Genomic DNA, 10064 nt, shown 5'->3' with positions numbered 1-10064 from the left:
TCTGGTCTCTCTCCGACAGTGGGGCAGCCTGTTCATGGAGGCACGGAGTCATGTATCTCGGGCTATCGTGTACACAGCAGATAGCACACAGGCATTAACGGGGCTACCGTTGTCTTAGCAACAACAGGGGCCTGGTCTTTCTCGGTAAATAAGCTAGGTGGAACCAGCACCGAAGTGTACTAATTCTAGCACTGTCAGCTATGGCCTTGAACTTCCTGGGCCTCCGTGTATTATTGAGTATCATGAAATTGACACCACCCAGTTGTTAGCTGACAGAAACAACAATTTACTATGATTCCATGTGGTAGGAAGGTGAATTAACACAACTAATGATTCTATTTTATTTGTTTGTGCATTTGTTTTTCGAGAGAAGGTTTCTCTGAGTAACCCTGGTTGTCCTGAAATTTGCTCTGTAGCCCAGGCTGGCCTCAAAGTCACAGAGATCTGCCTCTTGAGTGCTGGGATTGAAGATGTGTGCCACCACCACCTGGCCCTTGTGTGTGTGTGTGTGTGTGTGTGTGTGTGTGTGTGTGTGTGTGTGTGTGTGATTTTAGTACAAAACCTTAGGTACGTTTCATCTCTTATTTTATCTTTAACAAATATGTATTGATTATTTAAACGGTGTCAGGCTACAACCTAGGTTCTCACACACAGCGGTCAACAAAACAGTCCTAGGAGCTGTATTTGTACATTCAGTGTTAATACAATGAAATACCCGAGGCAGACTAGCCTGATGGAGTAAAGATATATGAGCATAACGAACAGTTTTGGAGGTTGAACATCGGAACATCAGTGTGCAGGCTCTGGGGAGGGTCCCTTTTGACCATGTCACCTCATGACAAATGACATTGGCCAGATTGACATGGTGGCCGACCTGCAACCTTACTGCTCTACAGGTAGAACCAGAGGAGCCCAAGGGCAAGCTTGTCAGCCAGACTAGTCAAATTAGTTAATTCTGGGTTCAGTGAGAGACCCTGTCTCAGTTAATAAAGCAGAGGATGACTAAGAAAGATAGCTTTCTGGCTTCCACACACACATACACACATGCACACCTGAGCCTAATGACATGCACGTATATGATATGCATACACATGCAAAATAAAAAAGGACTTCGCCATAGGTCCCACTTCTCAGAGTTTTCATGGTAACCTCTATATACTACCACCCTGGGGACCAGCTTTCCAATGCGTGAACTTTGGGGACAAAACACCCTTAAGTTCCTGTAGCTAGAGTTTTCCTGCCTTGCCCACAGTTAGGACAAATCTTTGTCACCCGCCAGTCCCACAGCCACTCAGACCCGACCAAATAAACACAGAGACTAACTGTTCTTATAACTTAAATTAATCCATTTCCATAAATCTATACCTTGCCTTGTGGCTAGTGGCTTACCGGTGTCTTCACATGCGGCTTGTCATGGTGGCAGCTTGCAGTTTCTCTCACTCCGCCTTCTGCTTCCCAGAACTCTCCTCTCTCCTTGTCCCACCTACTTCCTGCCTGGCCACTGGCCAATCAGTGTTTTATTTATTGACCAATCAGAACAATTTGACATACAGATCATCCCACAGCAAGTTCCAGCAAGTGCAAATCCCAGAGAGCTTCCCACACAGCAGAACAGGGCTCCCACTTCCAACACAAAAGAGCAGGGCTCCCGCCTCCAATGCAAAAGAACAGGGCTCTTGCCTCCCATTCAACAGAACAGGGCTCCAGCCTCCCATTCAACAGAACAGGGCTCCAGCCTCCCATTCAACAGAACAGGGCTCCAGCCTCCCATACAGCAGAACAGGGCTCCAGCCTCCCATTCAACAGAACAGGGCTCCAGCCTCCCATTCAACAGAACAGGGCTTCATAGAGCATCACACAGGCTACTTCTAAGTCTGGTCACTGAAACACTTCTAAACCAAATGAGAGGGTTCTTCTCCCGTCTGAGAAGACTGTCAGACTTCATTCTATCTGTAATGGAAAGATGGCCAGGGCCATTGTCTGAGTTCACATCTCAGTGATGCTGAGAATGAGCTGGTAATCACACAGACATACCCACTCCAAGGCTGAGCTGAGGGATGCTTGAGAAAATGAAGATTGGGAGTTGTTATGCTTTATTTACAACGTGGTCAACCAGTCAAATATGAGGAAGAATTGGTACATTACTTTTATGATATGAAAATGTTAAGCAGAAACATAGCTTTCATGTTGAAAGATCGGACATACTGTCAGGATCTTCCACAGTGGTGTTGGTTCTGATAAAAACCCAATGAAAAGAGTCTATCTAGTCATTTGTTGATAACATCTTGTAAAACCTCACTAATAACACAGGAATGGCCAGTTTTATTACAGCCAAATTTTCCTGCTTCAGACTTTCATGGTTGTCTGCAATGACATGAAGATTGGGCAAGTCTAGTTTCATAGGCTGAATCAGAAGAGAGTCAGGGCCTCAGCTCCTTTTTACCTATGAAATTAACCACTTCATTTAACTTGCTCACTCCATGCATAACTGAGAGAAGTCATGGGTCACTCATAGAAAGGCGATGGTATTAACTCCAAATGCGAAAGAGTATCTCTGGACTTATAGGGGGAAATCTCATTTACGAACTAGCTCATAAATTTCAATCTTATTTCTGAAATATATGATGATTCCATCAGATCTCACAAATGTGAATGAGTTTGTTGAGCCAGGCTGGGTTACAGGGTGCTAGTGATCCCATCTTTGAACAGAAAATGCAAGTTGAACATTTGAACTCAAAATTTATTTGTAATCAGAACAAACAAGTTCTTTGAAACTCATTGAATATCTGAGCACAACAGGCACAGGGCTGTCTTCTGTTGTTAATGAGATCACCACAAAGTCTCGTGTTACCAGGTATGTTTGAATGGTTTTTCTCCCACGAAATAAGCACATAATGAGATTGTTAAGGACTCTATACATTGACAGCGTTTACACTAAACAGAGGCAGAAGGGTGCCTATAGCTCAAGGTCAGAGAAACTCAAAGGGAAATATCTCCTTTTAAGAAAAAAAAATTCTTTTCTTAAAATCTGGATGTTTCCACATCAAGATTTGGATGTTTACTCTTTTGGTATCCTGACTATGTTGCCCAGGCCCAGGGCCTGGCAGAGGGTGGCATAAGATGGCTCTCTAGTAATTGTGCCCTTGCGTCTGCTCCCAGGTGCCCTTCAATACGTGTGTGATGTGGTTAAGCCTCATGGTCAACTTGTCTGGGTTTTTAATCACCTAGGAGATCGTGAGGCCGAGTGTCCCTGAGTGTAATTCCAGAGAGAACCACTGGTGTGAAGTACATCATCTGTGGGTTGGGGAAAGAGGAAAGCAGAGAGATTTTTTCTCCCACATGCTACTGCTTCCCTAGTGTCTGCCCGCACGCTTGGTCCACAACAACCTGAGCCTTAAAACTGAGCAAAAACAAATCCTTCTTTGAAGCTGTTTCTACCAGGTATTTGGCTACTGTGATAGCAAAAATAACTAACACACACCCTGTGGGCCTCACTGGCTGTAGCTACTGTGTCAAGGGGTTTGAGGACATCTTTAATCATTGACATTGGCCACCTTGGAGTTGAGGAAGATGTCAAGATCTCCCAATCTGACCACTGAGAGTAGGGGGAAGAACACAGAGTCTGTTAGCAAGGACAAGATGAGGCATGTTGCGGAGGAACCAGGAGGAGAGTTCAGTGGTAAAGTAAGTTAAGAGGAAAAGCAATGCTTGAATGAGTCACAAGTGGACCCAGTTCTGCCCTGCCTTGGATTTCCCATAATGCAGCATCTCTGGATTATGATTGCACTCCATCCCCAGCTGGCTCACAGTGTTTTCTGACTGTAAAGATCAAATACAACCCAAGTCAGTCACAACTGGCAGCTGAACCAGAAAAAGCAACTCTTAGGTCACTGTCGATTTGCCTTAGCGCATGTGCATAGTGCAAGTGCTTGCACACACACACACACACACACACACACACACACACACACACACAGATGAAAAATAAGAATATTTTTACAAAGCCTCCTCCACATTTTTATGTAGTTTGAATTTAAACTTTTTATGAGGATGTGATTAAGTTTTATGAGAATGTGTTCATAAAATATTAGGCAATGCAGCTACAAACCCTTGTGGAATGTTTGGTGAGACACTGTGGACACTGTCCTTGACCCACCCACCATTTGTTCTCCTCCAGCTCACCACTTTCTGTCTGAGATGTCTGACTCCACACTGACCGAGTCTCCCTGAACGCCCTCTGTCCCTGTGTCTGAGCATGGCAAAGGTCTCACACTAGCCTCTGTCTGTGTTGCACCGTGAGACGGGATAAGAAAGGTCCAGACTGGAGAGAATGGAGCAGTCAGACGCCCACTCAGAGCAAACCTCCTTCTGTCAGGAGGATTTGCATTTCTTAAAATTGATTTGTCGGTTTATTGCCGGTGAGCTGGGGTTCTGCAAACCAGACGACAAAGGTGCCTGCCCTGCAAAGCTGGGCAGGCATTCATGGACTGGAGTGTGAACAGTACAAAACAGAAAGAAAGTATCAGGAAGCAGGGGGTGAAATCATTTTTACATCATTCATGGAGATAAGGCTACTCTAAAGTCTGATTTATATTTGTGTCTCCAAAATAAAACAAAACAGGAGGGTTTTTTGTTTGTTTGAAGCAGAATTTATTATTTATTTGTTCATTTATTTATTTATTATCTATTTCTTTATAGGGGCACAATTCATATGCTTTGAATACAGACTACTGGTCAAGACACTGACTGCTGGGTCAAATACAATATGTTTACATTGTAAGACTACAGTGTAATCACAGAAATTAAGAATTCTATGCAATTAACAATATGTTCAATTAGAGCAGTAGTTCTCAACCTGTGGGTTATGACCCCTTTGGGGTCAAATGACCCTTTCACAGGGTTCACCTAGGACCATCAGAAAACACAGGTATTTACATTATGATTCATAATAGCAGTAAAATTACAGTTATGAAGTAGCAATGAAAATAATTTTATGGTTGGGGTCACCACTGCATGAGGAGCTGTATTAAAGGGTTGCAGCATTAGGAAGGCTGAGAACCACTAACACTCAGTAAGAACTCATATCAAGGATAGAAATACACCAGCATGAAATAGACACATGGAGGGAGAAAATATTGGGATGCTGATCTAGGAAGCCTTCTCCACTTTCTTGTGAAGGTTAATAGTTAGCCAGGGTGGCACCCCACCTTTATGCTATCTGTGATTGCTTAGTAAATGGTGAGCAATTCATTCTATAAATGGTTCAGTTCTTCTGAGATAGTTTTAATGCAATCTTTACAAACTTTCATTTTAAACCAAACAACAACAAAATCTAGTTCAGGGACAGGAGCTGATCCAAACAGATGTTGTAACTAAGAACCTAGACCCACCCCAGGCAGGCTACCAGGCTGCTGAGCTCTGGACAGAGTGTGTGCAAGGGCTCTGTCTGTTCCTAAGCTGGCTGCATAGGCTGCATACATGCATGGGTTGTAGGGGAGGAAGTTCTTTCTAAAGATCATTTTAAAAGAAACTGCTTCTGTATCAGCCTGCTTTCTCTCTCTCTCTCTCTCTCTCTCTCTCTCTCTCTCTCTCTCTCTCTCTCTCCCTCTCTCTCCCTCTCTCTCTCTTTCTCTCTCTCTCTTTGAAGTATTCTACATGGAGAGAGGCTCCTTAAAGTAAGCTGACCTTACCATATACTAACCTTTCCAGGCTCAGGAGGAACAACTTGCAAGGCTCAGAGAGTTCCTGAAACTCAGAATATGCACAAGACTCACCCCTCCCCAAGGTTATATAAGCAATAATACTGCTGAAAAGAGGAGACTGACCAGTCAAGCTGCCTGAAAGTTGAAAGAACAACTTAAGGATATGTGGTTCTCTCCAACCAGAATTGCTGATTTTTGTTGGCAAATGGGATGAAAGGAACCCATTCTATTATCATATCTTTAAGGCTTTCCAACTAACCACTCATTAATATAATGCAAATTAAAGAATGATACAATGTTTTAGACCTGCTGCCAAAAACTGACAAGGATTACTGATTTGTAGTATTGGTAAGTGGGATGAAAACAGCCAGTCCTACACAGGATGGAGGAACCTACATGTGCATAAACTCCTCTGGGGGCATTTTGACAATATTTAGCAACTCATCTTGGTTCATGGTTTCAGAGGGCTCAGATCATGGTTTCTTGGCCTGTGCACTTGGGCATAGCACTATGGTGGAACGATGGTGTGCCAAAGAATTCTGTCTTGCCAGAATGGTCGTTATTGTAGCTCCTAGAGTTTGCAGCCTGGTAAAACTGTTATTCCCCAGGCAGCACAAAAAGGGACCAGAAGCAGGACACCATCACCAATTCCAGCTGTCTGCTTCCTCCAGCTGTGTTCTTCTAAACTTTCCATAATATCCCAAATTAGTACTGCTGGGAGGGGTGTAGGAGGGCAAATGCTTGACACTTAAGCCTGCAGGGGAAATTTCATATTCCAACCATCACAGGGTGTGCTAGCAATGAAAAAACAACAACCAATAAACATGTCTTTAAGGCTTTCAAACTCACCATCAATCAATGTAATGCAAATTAAAGAATGACACTGCTTTTAGACCTGCTGCCAAAACCTGACAAGGATTGCTGATCCGTAGTGTTGGCAAGTGGGATGAAAAGGCCAATCCCACACAGGACAAGGAACCTACATGTGTCTGAACTTCCCCTCGGGCATTTTGACAGTACCTATCAAAGCCTTCAATATGTTTACAGTCTTTGAAGTAAGAACATTTTCAGGATTTTATCCTAAGGAAATAATTAGAGGAGCATGAACCATTTTTATGTGCCAGGGCTGTCTCTGCTGAGTTATTTGTAACATTAAAAGGGGGGAAATGGAATCATTAACTGTATAACATTAGGAATCTAGTTAAATAAATGAGTGTGTTCACAGACAGAAGGCAGTGTTAAACAGAAATTGTGTCTGCAGAGGCTGTTTGGCAAGTGGAGGATGCTTACACTGTGCTGAGTGTAAGGATACTGGTTGTGGGATAGAGAAGACAAAACAGGCTCCTGAGTCAACAGGGTTTAGATCCCAGGCTTCTCACTGGAAAAATTACTTGACCTTCATCTATAGTTTCTTCATCTATAGAATGAGAAGAATGCATACTTGGCAGGGTTGTGTTAAGGCTCAATTAGAACAAGGCATCTAGGACTGGTGTGTGTGTAGGAAGGTAGCTCAGTGGTAGAACACTCACCCAGTATTCAGGAGGCTCTGGGTTCCATTCCCAGAAGTAGTGTTTGGGAAGGGAAGAAAAAACATATACAGTGCCTTGCTTGGCACACAGTGAACATGCATTAACAAGACATAAATAAAGTCACCCAAATGTCATCAGCATTTGACATCTTAATGTTTGGTTATTGTAAATTGTCAACAGAGATCTGGAATCATCTAGGAGACAAGCCTTCAGGCACACCAGTGAGGGAATTTTTAGCCTCTGTCTTTGTCTGAGGAATTATGTTAATGAGGTTAGTGGAGTTGGGAAAACTCCCACTAAAACTGAGTGGCACCACTTCCTTGGACTTGGGCCCTGGGCTGTATTTTTAAAAGAGAGAAAGAGTGAGCTGAGCACCAGCATTCATTTCCTCTGCTTCCTGATTGCAGACGTCATGTGACCAGCTCTGCCATCTTGACTGCCTCACTGTGATAGCTTTATATCCTTCAATTGTGAGCCAAAATCAACCATTTCTACCTTAAGTTGTTTTTGTCAGGCTATTTGTGGCAGGAAAAGAAACCAAGACACTTAGGCATTTGTAGTGGGTAGCCATTCCAGCTTTGATCTGGAAGTTCCAACCCCCACTGAGGCTTCTGTAACTGTCATACCTACAAGGCGGGGCCAAGAGAGGACCCTGAAGACCTGAGATCCAGATGCGCCAACTCTCTTGGTTCCTGGACCCTGGACGCTGGAGGTAGACCGAGTAGAGTTCTCCAGAGAACACCGCCGGACTGCACCACGCCTTTCCTAGACCCTGCAACCTACCTATCCCTTCATTTGTAAGTTACGCCACTAAATAAACCCCCCTTTTAACTACATGGAGTGGCCTTAATAATTTCACCAATAGGTATTATATGCAAATGAACTCACACTAACGTCAGTATTGTTTTGATATTGTTCCCGTCTGAATCTGCTCACAGAACTCCAATCTACCTTGTCACATACTCTCTCCTCCAAACATCCCAGGAAGCCCCTCAATACATTCCAATTAGTTTCATTAATTTTCATCATTCAGCTCCAACCACCTCGTTTCTTTCAGATTTTCACTATAGCTCACTCACTTGCCCAGGTGTGTAAGAGACTATCAAACGTCCATTATTGATTAAGCATCTGTGTGCTACCCGAACACACATTGGTGGATTGGAGTCCATGCTTCCTTGGGGTTTATAATGTGCTGCAAGGAAATAAACATTTGCAAATGAATATCAGATGTCAGGTGATGCAAGTTTCTCTGCTTTCATTTAACCTTGGAGATTAAAACCAGCTGATGGGCTGCTGTGTGGCTGTGGGAGGGAGGGGCCTGTCCCCGTGGGGGAAAGGAAGACGAAGACACAGTTTCTCTACAGCCTTTCTTTTGGCCTGCTCAGTGTCTCTTCTAATAGAACAACTAAGCTGACCAGCTACCTACTGGCAAGGTGACAAGAGCTTTTTCGGCTCTCAATACTCCATGGAATTTCCCAGGTCTCAACTGAATTGATGTCCTTGCAACTTGTTATCCTGTGCAGAAAATGAACCCCATGATGAGCTAGAGTGTTTCCAGGCTTGTCCTCTTTGTTTCTCAGGTGTGGTTGATCATAGCGGAATGTCAAGGGCAAATGTAAGGTCAACTGAGGCCATGCCTCCCAGTGTGCTCACGCAGTTTTAGAAGGAACCTTTTAGATCATTGCACCAACTCCGACTTGCTGAAGATGGTCACAAGGATGGGTGAGGAGTAACATCTCAAAACTGTAGTTGTAATCTTGTGGTAGGAACTGTAACACAGATTGGACATTTGAAATGATACTACGAAGCAAGAAGCTCATTGTCTAATACAGGAAAAGGAAGAAGAGAGAATTGGCTCAGCTGAGCCTGGGGATAATGACATGAACGTGACCTCACATCTAACCCATTTTCCTATGCTCAGCAATGAGATCTTTAAACCAAATAACTCAAAATTTGTGCAAAACTACACATTTCCATCCACATTAAATCTAGAAGCATGAAGGCTTTTGAACATGCTGTTTGAAGGTGTTTCTGATTCCTCGAATCCAGTCGGCCCCCTTTGCATTCTTCTCACGTCCTCATTCTCTCTGACGACCCACCATTGGCTGCCCCTTTATTGTACATTCTTCGTTTCCATTTTTCTGGTCATTCCTCTTCTTTCCCCAGTAGCTCTAAGTTCTGTTTTCTCCTTACTTTAACCCCCCGCCCCTGCAGCCTGGGGGAGCATGTGCTTCAAGGGATTGGAGATTGGTGAGCATTGTACCTTAGCTATCACAGAGGATCATTCAGTATTTCCACCAATAAATGTATGGCCATGAAACAGATAGAAGCTCGTACTGGTGATTCTACCGGAGTCTCATGCAAGCCAAACTGGAACCCAGAATTGGAGTTATAACTACTGAGTTATAAATTACTATAAATTGAAACATTGTCATCTTAATCCAGCTTAGAGCAGAATGATTTCTGTCTCTTAAAAACAAAGGAAGTGCTACCTATCAAAGTGGTATAATAAGCACATATACCTTAACCTTAACCCTAACCCTAACCTCTGTGTTCGTCAGAGTCCTCAGAGAAGTGTTTCTCAACCTTCCTATTGCTGCAACCTTATAATACAACGTGGTGACCCCCAACCATTAAATTATTTTATTGCAACTTCATAACTATAAGTTTGTTACTGTTCTGAATCATAATGTAAATGTCTGATATGCAGAGTATCTAATGTTTGACTCTCAAAGGGGTCATGACCCACAGGTTGAGAACCAATGCTCTAGAGAAACAGAACTCATAGAGTGAACATGTATCCCAAGGGAGACTTATTAGATAGGCTCACATA

This window comes from Peromyscus maniculatus, chromosome 5, assembly GCF_049852395.1.
Source record: "Peromyscus maniculatus bairdii isolate BWxNUB_F1_BW_parent chromosome 5, HU_Pman_BW_mat_3.1, whole genome shotgun sequence".
Taxonomy (NCBI): Eukaryota; Metazoa; Chordata; class Mammalia; order Rodentia; family Cricetidae; genus Peromyscus; species Peromyscus maniculatus.
Note: the sequence above shows the minus strand (reverse complement) of the source record.